General features: G+C 31.9%; 1 pseudogene; it reads right to left on the bottom strand.

Moving 5' to 3' along the window:
- On the bottom strand, positions 1 to 27480 carry LOC149565409 (TORTIFOLIA1-like protein 2; annotated as a pseudogene).

The following is a 27480-nucleotide window of genomic DNA, read 5'->3' as shown; positions in this document are numbered from 1 at the left end:
TTACCTACCTTTCAATGAGTCCACCATCCAAAGAACAAACAACTTGGATGCACTCTGAGTAATGAAGTTTCTATTTGAAGAATTAGAAAAATGCTTTGATGAACCCTCTTGTAAGGTTGATAACATGTCTTTCTTTACATCAAGAGAGAGGCCCAGATAATCTGAGCCATTGCTTGCGATCAAGTCAACAACCTAAGCACCAAGAAAAAATGTAATATAAATGAAATAATATAAGAAACTTATATTGGTTATTTCTTTCAAAATGGTGCTTAGGTTTAGATACTTGTGCAAAAATTTGGAGAAAAGAAAATTAAATGTTGGGCATAGAAGATATCCTAGATTCGAAACAAAAATTAGTGAACCCCACCATTGATTTGGACCAGTCTCCATGAAAATCATTCAAATGTTGAGTGATATAATATTTAAAAAGACCTCTTACAATTTCTTGATAACAGAGAGATGGGGGATGACATGTAAATGATGCAGTTGTAGTAATTGTTTTAAGGCACTACACTGATATAATCTTTGAAATTAACAAAAAATATAACCTTTAGCTAAAGAAATAAACTATAATTGTCATTATATGAAAAAAAAAATACACATCCTATTAGTGCAGTTTCATTAGATAAATCACTTGTTGAATCCAGGGGATTACTAAACCCAAGAATTTTTTCTTCAACAGGAAATGTTTAAGAGCTTGCATCATTTCCAAAATGGTTCCTTTAGATAAATGTTCCAACATAAGACCAGTTTGATTCATAAGCCTAATCAACTAAAGATCATCCCCAATGCAAAGGACCTTGCCAAATGCTGACTCCACATCCCATTTCCATAGGAATTCTACTAATCGTGTCCAAACACTCCAAAAACTATTACTACCCTAACCTATCTTGCTATTCAATAAATTGTCTGTGGCTATTGGCAATGAATTTTCTTTTAGAGAATCATGCACCTCTATTTTTTCATCCTTGCCTGCAACCTAGTTCCTTTAACACATGATGACTCATATTGCCTGTGAATATCTTCATCTCCTGATTTTCTGACATTCTTTTAAACTATAGATTTTTTAATTTGTGTGGTAATATATCCTAGTAATTGACATAGAACTTGGGCTAGAGATGGACCGAGTTACTAAGAAGATTTGAACATGTTAAAAAAGGCTAAGCCAAAACTGGGAAAAGACTCAAATTCTTAAAAAGAGTCCTATTCAAGCCATTTTTTGGTTGACTCCCTTGCTCGAGTTTACCCAAAGTTGGAAAGTTTAGCCAAAGTTGGAGGTATGACATCAGAACCTGGAGAGGCAATTCATTCCAAGTCATTTGGTTTCACTTTCCATTTAGTCTTTATGGTTTTCTTAGAGAGAGTCTAATTACTATAGTTCTAATGTAGTTGTCCTCATTAAAGGACAATGTTTGTTAATGCCATTCTCTGCTAATTTTTCTCTTTGATTTCAAGATTTTCATACTTAGAATGAAGTATTTTCACTAGTGGACAATGGACTAGCTACAATGAGGAGCCACATGACCCCCATGTCATGACCTTTTCAACCAAATTAGACTTCTGTCATCAAGAAAAATTAACTAGTTCAAAAGAAACATTAGAGGTAAATGTTAGTCCAATTTGAAAAGTATTTAGTTTGTTGCTATTACTGATTAAATGAGACATGCTTGTCATTTGAGGTAAATTTTCTATTGTGAAACATGCACATCCATTAGAAGGATGTTTATTACGTCGTTGCTCAAAATCATGGATGTTGTTAAGAAATAGATTGGAGGTTGTTTCTAATATCCAACAAATAGCTTCAATACATGTCAAGATATTGCTTTAGGAAGATATTAAATGTGTGATTTGATTCAACTTTTGGCTACCTAAGTCATGGATGTTGTATTTTCCTATAGAATGCCTTGTATGTTAGTTGGCATGTTTGTCATAAACCAAGTTAAATGTTTTTATTGTCTATAGGGAAAACATTACTTAAATCTATTAAATCATACCTTTTGCTAATGCAGGCAGAGAGTACCATACTTGCATTGAATTGTAGCGGTGCAATTTTGTGTATAATTAATGATGCTTTCGAATCCCCTGGACTGGGTATTCTTGATGGTTTTATACAAGTTTGTCTAATGTTTTTTCCACTACAAGATTGGAGATGAGACTTTCATTATTGCTGCAGTCATGGAAATGTGTCACCCAAAGTCCACTGTCTTGCCAGGATCACCATGAATCAATTTCTCCCTCTCAAGAGGCCTCAGAACTAATTTTCCATCAATAAACCATTCCCCTAAATGAGAAAAAAATGATTAATTAAGACCAAGCCATCATAAACACTCATAAATCCTATCTTATTTCAAGAACAAAAGAAATTAAACATGCATTACACCAACCTCCATTATCTTTATTAACTTTCTCAACATATGAATCTTGCCATACATACTAGACTCTAGGTGTATTTGCATAATATAAGCAATAAATAAATTCAATGTTAATGATGCTGACGAAAATAAGAATAACCTTTGTAAATAGGATTATTCATTCACAAATACATGCCATGAAATCATCAATAATAGTCAATTAGGAAATTTGTCAAAAGAAAACAGTAAATAGCGTGTCTTTAAGATTCACATTTAATAGCAAAAAGAGAATTGATTCATTAGTGCTACTTCTTCTAATTGAGAGTTTTAATATTCACATCATCCAGTTTTCATTGGTTTTAAATGGATATAGATTCTTCAGGAGCTCCAAAATCAAAATAAGGCCCATAAACATGACTGAAAAATGTTTCTTCTTGTTTGACTATAGTAGATCCATAAGTTATCACACCATTCCAAAAAGCATGGCCATTTTTTTAACTTTGGATATTTGTTGATAAAAAAACATGTTTCTTAGTAGTATATCATGCCCTGATAGAGTATAGCTGCTACAATATAGGTAGTAATAAGGTCACAACTACCTTCAACTTCTCCTAATAGAAAGCTATAGTCAAAAGCTCATATATTTTTCTTTAAAAATTAAACTAATATTAGAGATGAAGACAAAGAAGAAGAAGAATATGAAGGAGAATATGAAGATTGAAAAACTTGGAATATTAATATATTTTTATTCCATTAGTTGAACAATGAACGTCAAACAATGATACTTGAACTTGATGCTATGGTTTATTTTTAATGTTAAACTATATTATGGTATGATCACTATGATTACAAGTTTATAGTGTTTTTGTTGTTTAAATTTGTTTATGCTACTATGCTACATTCTAATCTTTACATTTTTTGCACTAATGAACCCAAACCCTTTTCCAAAATTTTGATGAACTTGCGAACTGGTTCTTGAACTTTGAACTTGGAACTGAACCTAAACTGATAACTTAGGTGATATTACCAATAATTTGATGTACACATTGCATCCTATGCAGGTACTAATTTATCTTCTGTTAAATAGTGTGGTTTACTATTTAACTTGAATATCCAAAATAATCACTATAGTGAGTTAAGGAAATGATAGATTAGTAGATGAAGACTTGTTTGTTTTAAAATTGAGAATGGAAAAGAGCTTAACCATGTTCATCCACTATTTTAAGTTTTTACTAATGACAGACATTGTCATCTACCTATTAGTTAGATCTACTAGGTTTCCATAGATCACTAGTGAGTCTATCACAACCTCTCTAAGGTTACTATAGTCTTTCAAACTCCTGCAGGCTTGTTCTTTTCTTGATGCCTTTCCATTTGAACAAGAGATAGATAGATAGTTTAGGAAGAGGCAAAAAGTTGTCTTCTAGGCTATCACTGGTGTATTATTTTCGTTCTTAAAACATTACAATACAATATGTTATTTTTGTGTCTAATAGTTTAATCTTCCATATGAAGGTGCATTTACATGCTGTAGAAATATCCAATAATATCATGTTGGGTGAACGTTTGGAGTTGAAGATTAGATAATTTCTTTGTGAGCTAAAAACAAAAAAATGATTTTCTTGACAATCCATGGATGTGGTCATAATTATAATTCTTGTTCCTTTGGCATTTATTTTAATGAAGTTTGTTTCATTGCAATGGTTTTGAAGGGTTTATTTTGTAAAAGAATGCTAATAATTTTCTTGTGTTGTTTTTACTTCATTTTGCAATTGAACATTGTCGAGGGTAAAATGCAATACTTATTTGATGAGGATAGGCATAGATATCTTGATGCTTTTGGGGGCATTGTCACAGTTTCCTATGGACACTATCATCCAGATGTTGTTGAGGCCATCATGAATCAAACTCAACTACTGCAACATACTACAACAATATACTTGCATCATGCTATAGTAGATTATGCAAAGGCACTAACATAAAAAATGTCTAGAAATCTCAAGGTTTGGGTCCTTAGTAGTAACTTTTGAGAAATTACCTGCATAAATAGCTTCTATTTTAAGAGTTAAGATATAAAAATAGTGCATTTCTTAGTTAGAAGGTTGAGGAATCATCAGATTACAAATCATTATGCTATGTTGTGGGGGTTTAAGGGATATTTGAATTTCTAAATTTGCTCAACATGTTTTAAATTGCAGGATGTATTGTGTGTAAAAAGTTACGTGAATTTATGCATAGTCCCAAGTATTAAAGAAAAAAAATAGAATACTCAATTTATAGTCACAAAATAAGGAAATCAATTTCAAATTTCAAAATAATTGAAAGCTTAAATTATGGATGTGTTGGTTGAACTTCGCTATGGGATGCCACCATGATTATATCCCCAAGTTTGATTTTGCATATGTGATGAACAAAGAAAAAAGTATAAAGAAATATCTCTGTTTTGCTATCTGGAATGCTATCCATGTGTCAAATTGCATATATCTCTGTTTTGCTATCTGGAATGCTATCCATGTGTCAAATTGCATTTTACCAAAGGTCCATTTTTATTGTATTCCAGAGTGCATGGTTATATGCACACACACACATATCCTATATACAAATTTTTTGGTATATTGATTGGATTGGGAATTATAACATTTCTCTCTTTGTCTATGTCTGAGCCTTTTTGTTCACTGACCATTGTATGCCAAGTTACTTTTGTGATCATTAACCATCAACAACTATCTGATGATCTCTTGCTAGGACATTTATCGAAGTCATTAGTATTGTTAATGTCAACAATGTGCTGAATAACCTGCTTTGGGATGTGTGTGTTCTATCTTAAAGCACCATTTATGGGAGCACATTGGTATTACTGAACTATTCTAGATCATTTTGCAGTCTTTCAAGTTAGAAGGGGATACTTAATCAAGGCAAGCCTAAGAAGAAATAGGCCCAAAATAATGCATAGAGAAACTATGCAGCTTTAATTGGAGTCTAGACAACGATTTGCATGGAACCAATAATTTAAATCAGTTCTTCTTAGTGGTATTTTTTGGAGTTTTATCAACATCTATAGAAATTTCAAGGTTTCTAGGAGGTGACAACGTGTGTCTGAGGTGCTTCTTGAAGGTAACAATTTAGCACAATCAAATAGATTTTTTACTTCATCATTTTTAAAGTTGCCTACATTGCCTACATTGTTAGTCTATGCCTAAAAGAAAATTAAGTGCTGAACTAGACTTAGATGGGGGTAACCACTATCTAATGAATGCCACAAGAGCCATGGTTAAATGCCACAATCGATTTCATGTTAACTGGTGGTAGAAGTATCAATTTCCTCTTCGTCAATTACTTCCAAGTTTGCCTTAAATACTTTCTTGGTTTCCTTGGTTGGCACTAATGGTAGGAAAGATTGCATTTGCTAATGTTCATCAGCCAAACACAAAAAAATGTAATAATATTTGCACAATATGGAGCTTTTGTTCTTATGTACGATGGTAGAGAGAGCAACACCAGTAAGTGTGGAAATAACCAAAATCAAGTTTTTTATTCTTGTCAACAACAATTATTGCCATTCATATCCAAATAGGTTAATGAAAGATGCTACAATGACTTAGATCCAAACCCAAGCTATGTTGTCCATGTAATAGACTCCCACCAATAGCATAGGTAAACTAGAAGCTGTTTACTAAAATTATTCAAAACTATAGATATATCTTTGTTTGAAACATCTTGCCCTTTTGTTATTGTAGATGGTAAAGTCCCCTCCATATAGATTTGCTTTTTACTGTGAGATTCTAGTTTTCAATTCAGATTTTGGTTTAAATTTTGGTTTGACATTTGCTCAAAAGTTTTTTGGTTTGAGTTTTCCATTCTCTCTCTCTCTCTCTCTCTCTCTCTCTCTCTCTCTATATATATATATATATATATATATATATATATATATAGAATTGAAGGTTTTGGTATGAATTACCTCAAAGGATGTGTTTTATAATCCTGAAACTTTTTGTTTGTCCATTGTTGTAGATCCTGAACCAATCTACAAATAGAACTGCTTTGTTACTGTTAAAAGCATTGTCTATGCTAGAGGTTAGTTATAATGCTTTATTCAATTATTTATTATTTGTTAGATTGCTATCTAATGCTTTATTCAGTTATTTATTATTTGATAGCTTGCTATCTAATGCTTTATTTAGTTATTTATTATTTGATAGCTTGCTATCTACTAATTACCCTTGATACACAATCTCTTGCGATCACAAACTTTCAGTAACAATAGCTTAGTAATCTTGAAAATTAGTCTTCCCATTATTGTAGATGGTAATGTACTTTTCATATAGATCTTCTTTTTACTATTTGTAGTATTATTTAATTGTTTCAAAATTTCAGTCTACAATGATGCCATTACTTTAGAATAGTTCTTGTTTTTAAACTATAAACAAAAACAAGCTTAGATGCAATCTGCAATTTTATCTATAGTGTTTTAAGAAATATGCTAGACATGAAATTATAGGTAGATTTTAATTAGAATTGTGTTGATTTCTATCAACTTTTCTCAATCATAGGAAATTTTAATGAGGCACAATATCCTAAAGCTATTGCAAACATCTAAAATTTGAATAGAGTATAAGCTATCTCAAGTTTATGGATTTTAGACGAATAGAAACCTTGAGATGTATAATTCACATCACAATGTTCAAATCCTATTTTTATGAATGCAAAACCATGTTTTCTTCATAAGATATATTCTCTCCCTTTTCTTGCGCAAGATTTATTTATTTTTTCTTCTCCAGGTGTCCACATTATGAAGTATTTGTTTGAGGATCTTGTCTAGAAGACTTTATCTACTCTTCCAAGGTGTGCAATATGGCATGATGATATTTATATTTACATCTCAATGTAGCCACCAATTAGTGGTATGCAAGCATAAAAAGTACTGCAGGTTGCATACTTGCTGAGCTACTTTTAGGAAAGCCAATAATGCTTGAATGTATAGAGCTAATTGTAGAAGTCAACTCATGGTTCTACTTCTCTAGTTGATATTCTTGATTACAACATGTATAGATAGTAATCTATGTTTAAATAATTTTGTGAACTAACTAATCCAGGTTTATATGTTTACTTCTACATGCCATCTTGTGTGGAAATAAGTAGGATTATATTTTGATTTACTTTTTTCCTCCTGTACATTGAGTCATGATTACTGAAGGTTGTCCAACACTATTTGGGTTCAATTTGTTGAACAAAATGGAAAATAATAGCAAGAGTTCTGATCTTATGACATCCTGGGAGGTTGTTTTTTATATTTTCATATGTTTATAGCTGTATTTATATTCGTGTATAAGGTGCTGACTCCAGTGGTACTTTTGATTTTCTCATTTCATTAAGTTTGAAGCATTTACATATGCTTTACTAGCAACATGTCTTGTATGGAAATATAAACTCCTTAAGTTTCTGTTTATGATGCCCCTAGTTGTCATAGCACAAAAACCAATTTAGGAGAGAATTTACAAATTGCAATTGGATTTTTACAATTACACGATGGATTTTTACAAAAAAAAATAGCAATTGTTCTTCATGATCTTCATCTCCATTTCTATAAAACCACAAAAAAATTGGTAAAAAAAAGCTTGTTTTGCATAGTTGAATTTGTTTACCTTAGTAAGAAGAATTTCAACATCATCAAATTTAATACACTTTCTTTCTTGCCAACTTGTTGTAGACATAACTATGTATCCTTGTAATTATTTTATACTTTAGGCAAATAGGCAGGTAGTTAAAACAATTGAAGAACTTTAGCAGTTGTTCTATATCCTCATTTGTCATAATATGACCAATTTTTTTTTTATAGGTAATGGGCTAAAGTCTAGTTTATTCATTATTTTATTATTTGTTGAAATTAATTATTATTATGTGTTAAGTTCAAGGAGACTTGGACCCAAGCCTCCCATATGAGAGGCTAACTATTTACCATTGGTCGATGTTATCTAGATCAAACAAATATAAGCTATATAAACCTTATATCTGGACTACTTTAGATAATGGAGATAAATTTATATAAACAATTATATCTATTACGTCAATTTTAGTAATATGAATAATGCTCTTAGAATAACATAATCAAATTTAGGATGACAAGAAGTTTGATATGTTTTTGATTCACCTCTTTATGCATAAATGTCAATTTGTTCCATGCTATATTAAGTAATTGTTTCTTATCTAAGCCATTTAATTTGAAACCTTTTAAATCTCTGCAAAGATAAAGTTGGAGCAAGAGAATTTTTCTTCTCAAAGGTGTTCTCTGATTGTAAAGCGTCCATTCCATTATGACACTTTTACAATCAGAGGACACCTTTGAGAATGGATGCTTTACAGTTAGAGGACACCTTTGAAAATTTTTTTTTCTCTTGCTCCAACTTTATCTTTGCAGAGATTTAAAAGGTTGCAAATTAAATGACTCAGATAAGAAACAATTGCTTGATACAACATAAAAAATAAATTTGACCATTGGTGGAAATTTCAACCAATTCTTGTAGTTTTCTACCAAGACTTGGTCAAAATTTCCACCAATATTAAAAAAATTTCAACCAAACATTGGTGGAAATTTCAACCAATTCTTGATAGTTTTCTACCAAGAATTGGTCAAAATTTCCACCAATTCTAAAAAAAATTCGACCAAAAATTGGTGGAAATTTTAACGAACAATGACAAATCAGAGCTAGCAAAAATTAAATTTTTTCGATGAATGTATTGGTTGAAATTACAACCAATTATAGGTTGGTCAAAATTTCGACGAGAAAAATTACCACGAATTGCTTGGTCAAAATTTCGACCAACCTGGGTCAAAATTTTGGCAAAAATTAATAAAAAATTGAGTTCAAATTTACTAGTGGGAGAGATCAATTTTTTTTATTAGTTTGCAAGTATATCAAATGAAGAAAGGTATCTACATTATGCAATAAAAGTATATCAAAGAGACATTGAAGACTTTTGGGATGGAAGACTCAAGACCAGGTGGAAAGCCTATGGCTATTGGACATAAATTCTCAAAGAATGATTAATTTGTTGATGTAAATTAAACCTTATATAGATCAAGGCTTGGTAAATTGTAATATGTTGTTCACAATAGACTAGGCATTGCACTAGCAATTGGGATTGTTACTAGATTTTTTTGCAAATCTTAAAGAGAATCATATGATGAGAGTGAAAAGGATACTAAGATATCTAAAGGAACAAAGGATTATGGATTGTATAAAAAAATGAAAGAAAATATTGAGCTAAGAGTGTATACTGATGCAGATTGAGTTGGAAATGTTGATGATAGAAAGAGTACAAGTGGTAAAGCTTTCTTTCTAGGAAAGAGACAAGAAACATAATTACATCTCCCAATCTATAGTAGAAGAAAAATATGTTGTTACAATATTTAATTATTCAAACATAGTGTGGATCAAGCAATTGTTTAAAGGAATGAAGCAAGAGATCACACTGTTGTTATATTATGTGACAACACAAGTGCTATAAACATATCTAAAAATCTAGTGATGTACACCAAGGCAAAGCACATTTCTATCAAGTATCATTACTTGAGAGAGTTAGTACAAGACAAAGAAGTAAGATTGGAGTATGTGAACATGAAAGAATAAATAGCTGATATATTCACAAAAGCTTTACCTAAGGATGCTCATGAATATCTAAGAGGAAAATTGGGGGTGTTTCCCCTAATTGAAGCTACTTAAGCTAAGATGGAGCTCTACATCAAATGTTGTGATAATAATATCTTACAAAATGATGCAGAAGGTCACACTTTAAGACCTTCCTAAAGGTGTGAGGAGGCAAGAAAAAAATGTTAAATTAGTCATAAGAAAAATGACAAAGGGAGAATCCATAATTGACAAGATACATCTACATGTATGAGATAGAATTTACAGTAGAGTTAATTGAAGATCTTTGACATTATTGTCAAAGAGAGAGTGTTGTGTAATTACCATATGAAGTATGGAAGAGGAATAATATGTCAAAAATGACAGAAAAGTTATACAATTACCATAAGAAGCACACATGAAGAAGGAGAGATTGTCTAATCATTTAAAGAGGGAGATATGTGACCTATACAATAATCATAGGTAGAGGTGTTTCCATTAAGAGATGGTGAATAAGTTCAGAAGATGTTTATCAAAGAGGGAGCTTATGTTATAATATGATAGAGGGAGTTGTTTCCATATTAGAGCTGCATCGATGAGAATCATAATGAAACTGAAAGATGAGATCGAGGAGATTATTGGACACTAAAAGATGAGAATCAAAATGAAAATAAGGATATTAATGAAGATCTGATACTTGACATAGAGGGAGCTGATTGAAGCAAGTCAAGTGTTTTGGATTGAATGATAACTATTGGTGTTTCTATCAATGCCAAAGAGGAGAATATTGTTGGAAACTATAATTGGAATAATTGTTATGTTATCATTGATGTCAAACCTTATTGGTGAAATAGTTGCTACATGAGTAGAGTGCCATATCAAGTTGATTTATGAAGAGGTTTTGAGAAGAAGGGATAACAATAGGACCTAGTGAAATATTGAGTTATGTGGAAATACAATGAGCACTAAGTTAGTAGAATCTTGACAAGATAATATGTTGTTTAATCATAACACTATGTGGAGAAGCTAGTTGTGTTAAAGCTTAAAAGAAATGATCACTGAAGGATCAAATGTGTAGGCTCAACTGAGATTCAAAGTAGAAGGCTAAGGAACTTATAGTTGAAGCCAAGTTTTGCTAGTGTTGATTGAGTAAATAGTAGAAGCCAAGAAAATAAAATTTTGACACAATACTAGTAAAGATACAATAATAGAAAAGCTGGACTGAGTGCCAATAAAAAGGATTGAGAGAAGATAGTGTAAGCTAAGCAAGACAACTTAGTATTAATGGAGTTATCTAGTGATGACTGAGGTTGAGGAACACATTTTTGGTTGAGTGTCATCATTTGTTATTTAGTGGAGGAATTGAGACTCCTAGGTAATGGGTGAAAGCACAGACCAGTGTCACCATTTATGATACCAAAACCTATTTTGGTCAAATCTCATTTCTCTAGCAAAACTCAATTTTTGTCAAAAACTAAAAATACCCTTTTATAGATCTCAGATTCAATATCATCAATATATAAAATTTTGAGTGTTTTGATTAGTTATAATATGTTATAATCTCAAAATATTATAAGTCAGTATTTCAACATTTCAAAAGATGCTCCCTCAAAAAAGGAAAAAAAAAGGAAGTAAATCATATCAAAAAAATTAAAAAATTATATTTATCTCTAGAGGAGAGAATCCTCTTCATGAATATGTAATTTTTTTTTCAAGAAGGTATAGGTTTGATAGGGAAGTTTCGACAGGAGGAAAAAATTGTTGGATTCTGATAAGGTCGAACTTGAGTACTTATAACAGAGAAAATATACATCAAAATAATTATTTTCTTTTTTGTCCACTAGCTATACATGTCATCTATAAGATATTTTCAAATCAAAACAAATAAAAAGATGATTTTCATATACTTGTTTGATGAGAACTACATCCTATATTTTTTACAGTTAAAAAAGGGACTTCAAAATAAAATAAAACAAATAAATTCTTACTCAAAAAAATTATAAAAATTATAGGCATAAAATTCATCCAATTCTACACATTTCATCAGTTTACATCATCTTTATATCTTAAACAAAAATACCATTTTTTTGTCATTAATGTTGAACTATCACATTCTAATATCACGTTTCTTTATAAAAGGTGACACAGGTTTGTGCTTTTACCCTAACATAGTTTGAATTCTTGAAATATGTAAAGCATGTTGAAGATAAGGATTGATGAGTTGGATCATTTAATGTAAGGAAATCATGTTTGAGCATTTCTACGGAAGGATTCAAGGAGAAGCTTTGAGAAGCATCTAGAAGGTGAAAGAGGAAACAAAATGATGGAAGGATTCATGAATTTGATCTAACCTAGAAGATCAACAATGGTATTTAAATGGTAAAAGATCAAGCTACCTATTTAAGGAGGCATAGGGTTAAATAGGTTGGTAGAGGTTAAGAAAACTTGAGAAAGGTTGGAGCAGTTGTTGATTCTTTTGATTGGCAAACTGGAGAAAAGGTTGAACAATAAAGATTTGAGGTGAAGAATGATTGCTTGAAGGGTTACCAAGTGAATCAATAATAGAGATGAGGATGGAGGCTAGTCAACGAATCAACCATTGGATCGAATTGTGATCTATATTTGTAAAGTGAGTTGTATTTATAAAATCATCCTATTGTTACATTCTAACTATTCTATCAGTTAAAATACTTCAATCAAGGTTGACCTAACAATCATTTGTAAATCCTTTGATCAAGGTGAGATTGTAATGGAATGTTCTAAATTCCTCTAACAAGGTCACTCCTAATATGTCAATTAAATTCTTTAATAGGTTCAAACCTAATAGTGTGTATTGTAACCTTTAATGGTATTGGCTCCTAATAGAGCTCACTTCAAAAGAGTGAAAAAATTGGTAGCATGTTACTGGTGTTTTTTTTTTCTTCCATAATTGGGTTTCTAGGTTAAATCTTGGTCTCTTACTTGTGTGGATGTTATTTGAGATGTTTACTATTTAATTTTTACAATCTACAATTTAGTTACTATTGGGATAATAAACTACAAGTTTATGCTTCCGATAAGTTGCTATAGAAACAGAGTATTTTAAAGAAAAGTTCTAAGTTGTTTGTGTTGGATATATAAGAGGAGTAACTGAGAGAGGAGGGGTGAATCAATTACTACAAAAAAAATCCCAGATCCCTTAAATGTTAGTACAAAATAATTCTATCAAAGCTTAATTTTGTTGAAGCTTGACAAACAAATAAATGCTATAACTTGGTAAATACTGAGAATGCTTGATAACTACTTAACATGCAAATCTTAAGATGTTATCTATGATTATTATTACTTTAACTTAATTTCAAGGACAAAAAAGAAATATCATGAACACATTTGACACCAGGATTTTAACATGGAAACTCAATTTGGGAAAAATCACCAATTGCAACTGGTTACTATTTTCACTCTTCTAAAGTGAGCCTTATTAGGAGCCAACCCTATTAAAGGTTAGAAAACACACTATTAGGTGTGATCTTATTAGAGGATTTAATCATCCTATTAGAAGTGACCTTGTCAGATGTCTTTAAACAATTCAATAAGCTATCACCTTGTTAGAGGATTTACAAATGGATATTAAGCCAACTCTATTAAGAGATTTAGATCACTGCTACAATAGTTAGAGAGTAACAATGAGATGACCTGATTTGGATGCAACTGAATTGCTAATTACAAATCTCAATTCTAGCTTGTACTTGATCCTTCCTGATCGAATATATCTTTTTAGCTCCACAAGGATATGATGCTTATCCTTCTGATTCACTTCCTCTTAGCATCAATCACATATACACTTCTCACACTTCCATGCCTTCAAATTCTCAAGTTGACCTTTTACTTATATCTTACACATTGTCAAGTTGGCTCGAGTATAACTTAGAATATTAATATTCATCTTCACAGGTGGCTAGAACCATCAGATTAATCAGTTAAACTCAATATGCCATTTAATAAGAAAATCCTTCGTTAGTCAACCCTGCTCGGTAGACACCAACTCAGAGATGATTTTTTTATGGTAACCGAGTGAGATTTGGTCAATACTGCATACTTACAAAGTTCCTTTGGTAACCAAGTGAGCTCAGTTGACACTGGTTCCATCCAACTTTTTCTTCATTAACTAAGTGAGCTTAGATAATACTCATCTTCTACAAACTTACCTTTGGCACTTGAGTGATCTCGGTTGACACTACTTTCTGAACTAGGCAAACTCTAGAATTTTTAATAGACACAAAAAAATATCTTCACTACCCAAGTGAGCTTGACATACACTAATTGGTGATGATATGCCATTTTTGTAACATCAAAGACAATACACAATTAATCAATTATATCCAACAATCTTCTTCTTTGGCATTGATGGCAACACAAAATGTCATAACACAATAACATTTTTGAAAAAAGAATAAAATAAGGAACATATCCTTAGTTTCATTATGATTCACATCTATGAGAACTCCCTCCATTAGTGTAAACTCAAACTGCCTTTAGTTTATCCCTTTGTCAGAAAACTTTTGATTGCAGCTTCTTCTAATAGAAAAATTCTCCCTCTTATAGTAAAATTTCTATGAGTTATGATAGTAAACTTCTCCCTTTTTGACAACACATGCCAAAGACAATGTTTAGTGAATGTCAATCTACCTCAAGTACAGATTCATTTGCAATATGCCCTTGTCAATACTGCACAATTGATTATCTGTAACATGATGTGGTTGATGCATCACTAAACTTCATTTAGTGAACTTCAGATTGGGAAATGACCCCTAGCTTACCTCTTAGATACAAAAATGCATCCTTAGGTAATGGCTTGGTGAATATATCTACAATTTGTTCTTTTGTGTTCACGTATTCCAATCTGACTTCTTTATCTTGCACCAATTCTCTTAAGAAGTTATATTTTATGGCAATATGCTTTGTTTTTGTATGTATCACTAGATTCTTTGATATATTGATTGCACTGGTGTTATCATAGTATATGACTATTGAATCCTTGATCTCTATCTTCATACCTATCATTAGTTGTTTGAACCAAAAACTGTTAGAACAATTAACTACTGCTACCGCATATTCTACCTCTATTGTGGATTAAGAGATGCAATTTTGTTTCTTGCTTGTCCAAGACACTAATCTTTTACCAAGAAAGAATTCCCCACCATTAGTGTTTTTTCTGTCATCAAGACTTCCTTCCCAATTAGCATCGGTGATACCTTTAAGTCCAAATTGCCTCCAAGTTTGTACCATAAGCCATATTCTTCATAACCTTTTAGATATCTCATGATTCTCTTGATTTCCATCATGTGATTTTCTTTGGGATTTGCTGATAATCTTTCCACCATACTAACTGCTAATGCAATATCAGGCCTTATATGCACTACATACTACAATTTTCCAATCATTAATTTGTATGGGGTCTGATCTACCTCTTCGAAATCATCATTTTTGGAAAGCTTATGTCTAGTAGACATAGAGGTTCCAACTAGTCTTGAATTTTCAATTCCAAATTTCTTTAGTATCTTCATGATATATTTAGACTGAGTAATGTAGATACCATCTTTCTTTTGTTGAATCTATAATCCAACAAAGAATTTTATCTCTCCAAACATAGACATCTCAAATTCTTTACTCATTTCTTCTGAAAATACTTTGCACAAGTCATAATTTGTTGTGAATAATGTGTCATCAACAAAAATTTCTGCTAACACAATCTTCTTGTCTGGTCCTTCCTTGATATATAGACTATTGTTATCATTTATTCTCTAAAAACCAATCTGTACCAAGTAATTATGAAGTCTTCATACCAAGCTCTAGGAGCTTGCTTGAGACCATATAATGCCTTATGTAATTTGTAGACCATGTCCCTTTTGCTAGGATCTACAAAACCTGTTTTCTATTCAATGTAGACTTCCTCATCAAGAATTTCATTCAAGAATGTAGATTTAACATCCATTTGATAAAATTTAAAACCTCTATGAGCTACATATGCAAGTAAAGTTCTAACACCTTCTAATCTTGCAACAAGAGCAATAGTTTCATCATAATCAATACCTTCTTCTTGAGAATAACCTTTACATACAAACCTTTCTTTTTTTTCTAGGTACTTTTCCATCTCCATTTAGCTTGTTTTTGAAAACCCACTTTGTGCCACTTACATTTTTATCCTTGGGTCTAGGAACAAGAGTCCAGGTTTTGTTCTTCTCTATTTGTTCTATTTCTTCATTCATTGCTTCAACCCAACTTTCATTTTTCAATGCATCTTTAACATTTCTAGGTTCAAATTTAGCAAGTAAACATGTACCTTTTAATTTTCTTCTTGTCATTGTTTCATCAAATTTGTCTCCAATGATTTGATCAGGTGCATGATGCTTTCTAATAGATCTTGCTAACATAGGTTCTTTGGATTTGGAATGAGTTTCACTAATTTCATCATGAACTTTAGTATCAAGCTTGGGTCCCACTATCTATGACTCGGGTCCATCAAACTTGGTTTGCTCTTGAAGTAGTTCGGTAGTCTCTAAATGTGACTTAGGTCCTACAGACTGTGACTTAGGTTGCACTATTTGCAACTTGATAACTATTGGAGATTTTGGAGAGTTAGGAGGTGAAGCCTCCTTTCTTTCATATAGATTTGGTAGGGTATCAGGTTCATAGTAAACAAATCTTCTGTAATCCTTTGGCTCTTTGTTGCTTTCTTCTTCACTCTTTTCTACAAACTCATCAATTTTCACATGTGCACTTTCTATAATTTTATGAATAGACAAATTCATACATTTGTATGCATTACTTCTATAGGAGTATCCTAGAAATATCCCTTCATCACCTTTGACATCAAATTTTCCTTTTCTCGATTCTTTCAAGATATAATGTTTACTACCAAATACTTTCAAGTAACTTACATTAGGCTTGTAGCCATACCATAGTTGATAAGGAGTTTTATTTGAATCTTTCCTTAGCTATACTCTATTCAAGGTATGAACTACAGTACTGATTCTTTCCTTCTAGTATAATTGCAACATTCTTTTCTATCATTAATGCTCTTGCACTATCCATGATGATCTGTTCCTTCTTTCAATTATACCAATTTACTAAGGTGTACTAAGGGCTGATAATTGTATTTTAATCCCTCTTTCAATGCATAAATTATTGAATTCATTGGAGATGAATTCACCACCTCTGTCGGATCTCAAACATTTTAATCTTTTTCCAGTTTCTTTTTCTACTCTTGCTAAGTACCACTTGAATTTTTGAAAAGCTTCAAACTTTTCTTTACAATACAGTACAGTCATCATTTTAGAATAATCATCAACAAAGAGAATAAAAAACTTTTCTCCACTATAACTCTCTATTTCAATGGGTCCACATAAGTCTGTAAGTACAAGTTATAAGACTTCTTCAAAATGATAGCTCTTGCTTTTGAAACTAGTCTTTCCCATTTTACTAATTTGACAATTCTTGCATAAACCCATATTAGGTTTGTTCAAACTAGGAATACCTCTTACTCTTCTATATTTTTTTGTCTTAACTAGATTATCAAAGTTTACATGACATAATTTTTGTGCCATAACCAACTTTCTTCTACTTGAGTAATAAAACATGAACTTTCACTGAGATCAAGATAAAATAGACTGCCTTTTGTTTGTTTGTTAGATCCAACTAGATTTCCTTTTCCATCTAGTAGTTTGGCCTTTTCATCCATGAATTCTACCTTGAATCCAATGTTATTCAACTGTGACACACTTTGTAGATTATGCTTTAGTCTTTCAACCCAATAAGCATTATCACATACAAGTTCATTGGTCAAAGAGATACAACCTTTTCCTTTTATGCAACAAGGTTCATTGTTTCCAAATCTTACACTACCTCTATCATAATGTTCTATGTGTTCAAATTTTGTTTTATCTTTAGTCATATGATGTAAATGACCAGTGTTAATAATCCATGTATCATTTTTGCTAATATGAGAGATAAGTGTCATCTTATCTCGTTCATCATCAGATTCATCTTTTATAGTGATACATATCATTTCATCTTCACTATTATTAGAATCTTTAGCCATAAAACAAGATTTCTTACCTTTGTCCTTGTAGTTCTTGTAATTTTTGAATTCTTTCTTGCCTTTGTACTTGTTACTTTTCTTCTCATCCTTGTTTTCTATGTTTGGACACTTAGCAGCAATATGACCAACTTCTTTATAAGAAAAGTAGATTAGAGGAATTTTTCCTTTGGAGTGTTTCTTTGCATGTAGGGCTTCAACAATTTCAAGATCGTTGTCAAAAATTTCTTCTATTTCTTCTTCACTTCCTGATTGATTTTCCTTTGATTTCTTGCTCTTTTCCTTGAGTGAGAGTTTGGCTTCAAATGTAGACTCAACATTTTTGAAACTAGGAACATAGTTATCATAGTTATCCAACTCAAAAGCTATTAATCTTCCAACTAGAGCATCTAGAGATATTTTATTATTTGGATCACATATCATGTCTTGAATAATAGACAGTCAATTGCATAAATAGGAAGAAGAGTTCTGAGTACCTTGCTTACAACAATTTTGTCATCAATGTCTCCTCTAGTTGCTTTGATTGCACTCACACATGCTTTGATTCTTTCCACATATTATGCAATGTTTTCATCTTCTCTCATTTTCATCTGATCAAAATAACCTCTGAGACTTTCAACTTTGGCTCTTCTCACATTGTCATATCCTCCATAAATTTCTTTTAGTTTGGTCCACATTTCATGTGTTGTTTTATAGTCTTTTACTTCATCAAATTCAACATAACTAAGAGTAGATGCAATGTCAATCATCATGATGTTATGATTTTTCTTTTCAGTAATATCTTCAACTGATAATGTTTCAGTGGCAGTCTTGTATTTAGCATCATAATATTTACAACCTGAATAATCGATGGTAGCCAAATGTAACCTCATAAGTCCTTGCTATGCTACAAAATTGTCTCTGTTTAACTTGGGAACCTCTCTTTTGTAAGACATCATGATCTTTAGCTTAGGTCCTTGAAACCTTCTTTGCAAGCACCAAGAGCTCTGATACCAATTGTTAGAAATATAAGAGGAGCAACTGAGAGGGGAGCGGTGAATCAATTACTACAAAAATAAATCTTAGATCCCTTAGATGTCATTACAAAATAATTCTGTCAAAACTTAATTCTGTTGAAGCTCAAAAAACAAAGAAATGTTGTAATTTGGTAAATACTGAGAATGCTCGGTAACTACTTAACATGCAAATTTTAAGATGTTATATGTGATTATTATTAATTTAACTTAGTTGCAAGCAAAGAAAAGAAATAGCATGAACACATTTGAAACCAAGATTTTAACGTGGAAATCCAATTTGGAAAAAACCACCATTTGCAACTAGTTACTATTTTCACTCTTCTGAAGTGAGTCTTGTTAGGAGCCAACCCTATTAAAGGTTACAAAATACGTTGTTAGGTGTGACCATGTTAGAGGATTTAATCACCTTGTTAGGAGTGGCCTTGTTAAATGTCTTTAAACAATTCAACAGAACTGTCACCTTGTTAGAGGATTTACAAATGGTTGTTAAACCAACTCTGCTAAGAAATTTAGATCACTGCTACAATGGTTAGAGAGTAACAATGAGATGACCTAATTTGGATGCAACTAAATTGTTGATTATAGGTCTCAAATCTGGCTTGTACTTGATCCTTCCTGATCAAATATATCTTTTCAACTCCACAAAGATATTCTGCTTATCTTTCTAATTCACTTCCTCTTAGCATCATCAAATCACATATACACTTCTCACACTTCCATGCCTTCAAATTCTCAACTTGACCTTTTACTTATATCTTACACATTGTCAAGTCAGCTAGAGTATAACTTAGAATAATTAATATACATCTTCTCAATCAGCTAGAACCATTAGATTAATCAATTAAACTCAATATGCCAAAATAAGAAAATCCTTCGTTAGTCGACCTTGCTTGTCCACTAACTTAGAGAAGATTCTTTTGTGGTAACCGAGTGAGACTTGGTCAACATTGCATACTTGCAAAGTTCCTTTAGTAATTGAGTAAGCTCGGTTAATACTAGTTCCATCCAACTTTTTCTTCATTAACTGAGTGAGCTCGGTTAATACTCATCTTCTGTAGATTTTCCTTTGGTGCCCAAGTGAGCTTGGTTGACACTGTTTTCTAAACTAGGCAAACTTTGGAACACTCAGTAGACACATAATACTATCTTCACCACTCGAGTGAGCTTGACATACACTAACTGGTGATGATATGACATTTGTGTAACATAAAAAACAATACACAATTAATCAATTATATCCAACAATTTGAAGTGTTGAAAAGTTTAATTGGTACATCTCTACCTAAGGATAATTGATTCACCCCCCAGTTATTCTAAATAATTCTAATAGATTTTCTCGGAATAGGAAGTGTAGTCCTTGTACTCATGTTACTCAAAGCCCAAAATTTACAGAATAAATAGAAATATAGCTAAAATGAAATGTAGGAGGAATCATAAATTTCTTCACAAAAAGGCACAATTTTACAGAAGGGGTGTTAGAACTCACCTCTAGTATTCACCAATCCTCTTAATATGTGCAGGAAAATCTATGATTACCCACCCCTAGTTACCTACTTCACAAAGGTTTGAGTTTTAAAATAACCTAAAGTTTACCTTTTTTCTCTTCTACATGCAAAGACAAGAAAATCTAAGGGATAGATATACATGGATGATAGCTTTCTCGCTCATGAGAATATTAATGGATGAAAATATCATAAGATGACAAAGTAATTATATACATATACTCCTTTGTGCTAAGCTAAACTTGTATTTATTGCTTATTTATGATTAATTTTAAATTTATAATCAGGCAACATGTTTTCCCATGTTTTACTTTTTGGCTTGATGTATCATGATTTCTCTTTTAATGTTCCACCATAAACAAACCTTGAACCATGAACCTCAAGAAAAATGAGTTCAAGGTTCAAGTTCAGTGATTAGCATTGATTGACTCAAGACTGAAGACCACAAAATGACTTGACATATATTACTGGAACACCCAAAACATTACAAGGAAATAAACATTGAACCTTGAACCATGGACCTCAAGCAAAATGAGTTCAAAATTCAACTTCAAAATTGACTACATCATGTTGGAATTCCATGTACTTGACAATTATAACAAGAGGGCTAGGAAGCATATTGAACATGAACCATGAACTTGGAAGGTTCAACCAAAAGGTTTAGTTCAACACTAGGACATGGGAAATACAAACCATAGAACGCTTAAAAACTTGAGTGAACTTACACCATAACAAATTTAACTAGTGATATCGACAAGTAGAAAATAAGACCCAAGTGAAAAATAGGGTTAACAAAACCTAAGCCTTAAATATATTTTCAAAAAAGTTTAATATATTGTAACTGAAAAATTAAATAGATTAAAATAATATAAATATCCTGAATTTACAATAAAACCAAATATACTTAATAAAATAATAATATTAACATAAGATTCATATACATAAAAGAAAAAAGAAAAAATATTTAGAATGTATATACACGAGTTTTTGTATAAGTTTTCAATGGCTCTAAAAGAAAACTCTCAAATTTTAAAAAGACTTATTTTTTAAATTTTCTATTTTTAGAACATAGTTATGTTTGATAATTGATATAATTTAATATATTATTAAGCTTTCTATGGGTTTTTTTGTTCTAGTAAACCACTTTAACATCTATTCTTTGATGTTATTTTGAAAAAAATATTATTTTTCATTCTTTTTTCCTATTTTTCCCCATGATTTTTTAAGTATCTTTTATCATCATTTTTGCTCAACCCAGCTCTACGTGTCTATGGAAAAAGACAATATAGCACAAACTATAACACTTGAAATTATAAATAATTTAGGAAAAATAAAATTTGGATAGAGAAAAGATCCATACTAGGTCTAACTAAAGGAAGTATGATAATTTGATCTCTACATGTTATTTTGTCAATAAAACTATATTTATGACCTAATAATTTCCTATGTTTTTCCACCTTACGTGCCTATGATCGGAGCCAAAAATGGGTTTCGTGAATCTATGTGGATGCAAACCATTTTTATCCTATGTTCCTCTTGTTACTAATTTATGAAAGTAAAATATATTTCTCCCCTATATTGCTACTCTAATGATTCATGAACATTGTTTTCCAATGTAGCTTCTCTTTGGAAGAAATCAATAGTTTTATGACATCTCCCTTGTAATTTTAATGTTCTTCATATGAATGAGAATTATGAGACTTGAACTAGAAACTTCAGTATTAATCTTTTGGTTTCCTTTGAAAATTCCTTTTTAAGTTAAGCCAATTTGTTCCATGTCTTTGTAGACCAAGTTATTCTCATTCTATTGCGATAATGAGGAGAAGCAATAAGATCATGATTCCATGAATGCAAACCATTCATCCCTTGAATCAACCTTTTGTTATAGACAAAGTTACAAATTTATTGTAATAAAAAGCATTTTGTTGATAAAGCAGCCAAGCTTGCTACTTTATGAAGGTTCAACGTATGTTAACTCTAATCTTTTTGCTCCTAACTGATAAATCTGCTGGTTTGGTTGCTTTAGAGAATTAAAGGTCTTTTCCCTAAATCTTCATGCTCTTTATGATCAATTAACAATACTTACTTATTTATGACTATTAAACACGTTTTCTTCCTATACTTACAAATGAGTAGATTCTACTGATTTAAAAAAATAATCAAACATTTATACATGTTTTTAAGCTGATAATTCCATGCTATCATCTGATCGATGAGATTATGAAACATTTTTCATATAATCCTACTTCTATTTTTGATGGATGAGAAGATATTTTTTCTTATCTCTAGTATCATCATATTTGAATCCATGTTTCCTAAGGTATTTGCAACTGACAATATAGTCAAGTATTTGAGCTTCTATGGTCCATGGCAATAGTATTAAGATTCTGGAAAGAGCCCTGTGTGTTATAACATTTTTTTCGTGATATTTCAAAAGCAGGGCCTAATGAGAGTAACTGCTTTTTAGCCATTAAAGACCAATCCCTTGATGAAATCTTACAATTTAAATTTCTATTTGATAGGTAATATTTTATATTGTATTAATTTAAAACAACAATTCTTACAATAGTGTGTCGTAGTATGAAGAGGATACTATAACATCCCTCAATTTAATCTCCATTAACAACAAAAAGTTTATGCATTCTAGTTGCAAAAAGCATTAACACCTTAAAACTATATCCAAACCATTACATTTGAACTAACAAAAACTGCTAAAGCCACCATACATGTCGTAAACTACACTATCAATTCAAGCCTTAAACTAGTTTGTAGCTTCCTCCTTGGTGAAGTTCAGGATGGAGCAATCATTGTCCACTGAGTGTAGTTGTCTGCCAAAGCTGCTCGTTTCCACCTCCCCTGTGAGAGACACATCGACCCACATCCCAGCTCTCGTCGACCCCCCAACAGCCTCTCATCTTTCTTTGCCCAACTGGTAATGCAGAAACTCACTTGGTAGCTTCACACTCTTGCGTGGAGTTGCCTTCATGAAACCTTTCTTCCCTTCCTCCAAAACCCAAATCTTCTTCTACAAAGAATTAACCAATTTCTACCATCCTTCAGTTGCTTTTAGCACATGCACCTCATAGGGATTTGCAGTCGACCACACAACCAAAGGCTGTGCAATGATGAGTCTCCTCCTCCAATCTATCTCCAAGGTTCCTACCCCATATTCAACCCTTTCCCTAGCTTGGCCCTGTCAATGATTTCGTCAACTCCTGAAAGCCACTATGGGCCGATACACATACTATGATGGTCTGTCGAATTTCCTCTTTTGTCTCACCAATGAGAAAACCCATAGTGACAAAGAGTGAGACTATGTCTAGATTGGTTCTCCTTCGCCAGTATGAATCCAAGTACTTTGGGCTAAAAATCTCCATAGTTCATAGCTTATGAAATCCTGGTCCCAATGACGAAGATGTTCTTTAGGCACTGCATTGGAATTTTGCCTTCACTCTATTTCATAAAACTTTTCTCAAATGCTTGGAAAAAATGAGGCCCTTCTACTGCTTAAAAGCACTCCCACAAAGGATCAGGAAGTACACATTCAAAAATCTTCTTACGTGTGGATCCTTTGTCACGCATATTGGAACGCTTGTTCATAAGTGTCCTTGATCGGGGGTTAATAATTATAATTCACTCATTCAAAAGGAGGCAGGTAGATATGATGCCACTAAAAAAACACTATCTTCAATCAAGTTTGAGAAGATGAAAGTCTTCAAAAATTTCATTCTTTTTCCCAAAGGGGGAATTTGCTCCTAGGTTGGTCAATTTATTGGCCACCACATTTGTCTCTCTGTAGACATGAGAAACTCTATAGTCCTCAAACTCCAACAAAAGGCACCTAATCTAGTTAATGTGCTTGTCAAGATGCCAAGACTCCAATTTACCTTTTTTGATCTCATTGATGATAATCTCCGAGTCTCCTTCCAAGTGTAGTTGCCTGATGCCCAACTTAACTCCTAACAAAATGACCTATTTTCCTGCTTCACATTCTATGATGTTATTAGTCCCATATCTTAGTCTTTTTTCAACAAAGGCCACAAAATTGCCTTCATGACACTATATGTTACATCTGCATCCAGATATGCCTAGGTTACCTCGGGCAACCCCATCAAAATTAATTTTAATCGAACCTTCCTCTGGTTATTGCCAAAAACATCTTTCCTTCCTTTTTGGAGGATTAACCCTTGAAGGCCCATTAACGGGCCATCTTACAATTTTAATTTGACTAACTTAAATTTAATTTAATTTTAATGTTAATTTTTTTCATCCTTGAGTTGTACATTAAAAAATAAAATTGAATCAATTTTCTCTTGCTAAAGTGCTTGCTATCAATTTCTCTAATAAGACTCTAGAATTTCAATATATGATGGAGAAATTTAATTAGTTTCAATCAATTTTCCTTTCTCAATTCTACAAATAAGAATAGGATTGTTATAACCTAGCGCTTTTTAAGAGTACTTCTTTACTTATTTATTTTCTGAGCCTTTTTTAATGAGGGTTTATAACTAAGTTTTTTTAATACATAATTAACTAATAATAATATAATAAAAGCTATAGCCTTGTCTTAGATTAAAGAACATTCTTTTTAGAGGCAAGTTAATAGGATGATTGATTTCAGGAGAGGCAGTACACATGTGAAATAAACAATTCTCCCCACTTTGATTTATAATTATGACATCTTAAACCATTCTTTTTATTGCAATGTTGAGCATTCTAGAGTGTTCTTTTACAAAGTTTGAGTATCTAGTGTAAGGGTAAAACCAAGATTTTCAATCTAGAGCTATTGGAGGATTTTAATCAGGGGTCTGAAATGGGTGTGATATGGTGAGGATTGAGCCATCCATAATTGAGGATTATGTGAGAAAGGCCTATACCTGAATGGATTTGAAAGAAGGGGTCTAGTTCTGTTCATGGAAGCTATGATGGGACATGATGAGAATTGTTCTGCTCAATTTGTTAACTCTTGGATGGAAAAGAGGGTTAGCATTAATGTTATCCCCTTCCAAGTGAATGGTGAAATTATTTCTATGGCTACACGGTTATCTATGGAGGGAAGGAAGTGGTAGAAAGTCACCAAATTTTTTGATGAGATAAGCCTCAAAAGATTTTTCAAGGTTGACATAGAGCTCATGAAGTTCAGAGGTGGGTTTAGATATGATGATCTTTTGGAGCCTTGGGATAAGATATGTCTTTCAAACCATTTTAGGCACCATGACGAGGTTTCTATTCCTTTTTTCCTACTCTATGATTTGGAAGAAATACTGGTGGAGGTTAGGAATAGAAGGAAGAAGGGTAAAAATTATACCATCCTACACTAAGGGCTCATCCTTCATCTCTATAATTTCCACCTTTCCCTTTGTCCATGATGACTCTACAAACGTGTCTTCTAGTTTCACCATGAATACCTTTGACTTCACCTCCACTACCCATCCTTCTACCATACTGCCAAAGACACCTCTTTGATGATTGCTACCTCCTAGTAAGGACTGCAAAGAAAGAAACATATATAGTTTCTTCTAACCCCAATGTACTACAGGTTTATGAAATGGTGATTCATAAAGATAAATGTGTTGCATGCTAGGAGTTGAGAAGGATGGTTGGAGATACTAAATGGGAGAATGAAGCTCTCAAAGTCCAATTCACTCCTCTGGACGATAGTTTTAGGATAGTGTCTAGGTTTGTGGTCAAGGTGACTTGTATGGTGGCTACTATAGTCCAACTACTTCACCAAGAGGAGGAGGATGAGGGTCTTAGCATGGAGTACTGTGATTTTCTTGCAGATGATTGGACCAAGGTCTTGCAGGAAAAAAAAGGAAAGGAGAAAGCCAAAGTTTAAGACTTTGTTTGTTTATGTTTTATTTTCTATTGTATACATCTGAATGTTCGAGGTGGTTACTCCTCGAGCCAATCATGATGGCCATTACGAACTTTAATAACATTTAAGTAGTTTTAATAGGTTCTCTATGAGTATGTTTACTTGGTATGTGTATGTTTCTGTTAATCCCCTTATTTTATATTGTTTTAATAACAAAAATTAATAATAATAAAACTTGATGTCAAACTTATATTATTTCAATTTTTTTTAGTTAAACATTAAATTTGTATCATGATGTAGATATGATAATTTGACACATCAATAATAAAAATGTGTGTGATATTTATATTCATTTATTGAAGTAAGTCTGTGTAACTATACATATTTATATCTTTTTACTCCCAAACTACAAATTTCTTGTTAGCATTATAGTTTTTTTGTTAAATCAATTATGATATTGATGCAATTTTATAGGAAAATAACTCAATGGGATAAGGATGTTTTAAAGCTTGTACTAACATCTTAAATTAAAGGTTGATCAAATTTACTTTCAATTTTTAAATGTAAAATTCAGAAGGATAAATTGTACAATATCTATACATAAAAAAAATGTTATTTTATATTTCAAGAATAATTGAAATCTAAAAAATTCAAACAAATGAAAATAAAAGATTACCTCGTACAAATTATAGAGTGTGTACTATTGAAAAAAGGTCACAAGTACAATTTTTGTCCATATATTATTGATCAAGAATGATAATGAAAAATATGTAAATATATGGACTATTAAATGATTGCATTTCTAATTTGATTTCAATTTGTTAAGAGTGATAAATTAGAACTATTAGAACTCATAATAGATTTAGTAACAAAAATCTAACAATGTACGAGGTTAAATCACTTCTATGTGTTCATTTTATTTTGATGTGTTGTCTACCTTTTGTTGAAATGGTCGATTGTAGCAGAATTACCATGAGGTTGTTTAGTGATCCACATTTTGTACCTCCACTCACTAAACTTACCATAGGGTCATTGCCTTCCTTAATGTAAAATATTGGATCAATAGGTGCAGGGTAGCCCCATATTACCAT

This window comes from Cupressus sempervirens, chromosome 3 (assembly GCF_028749045.1).
Source record: "Cupressus sempervirens isolate cs-2001-9-10 chromosome 3, ASM2874904v1, whole genome shotgun sequence".
Classification (NCBI taxonomy): Eukaryota; Viridiplantae; Streptophyta; class Pinopsida; order Cupressales; family Cupressaceae; genus Cupressus; species Cupressus sempervirens.
Note: the sequence above shows the minus strand (reverse complement) of the source record. Positions and strands in the feature narration are given on the sequence as shown.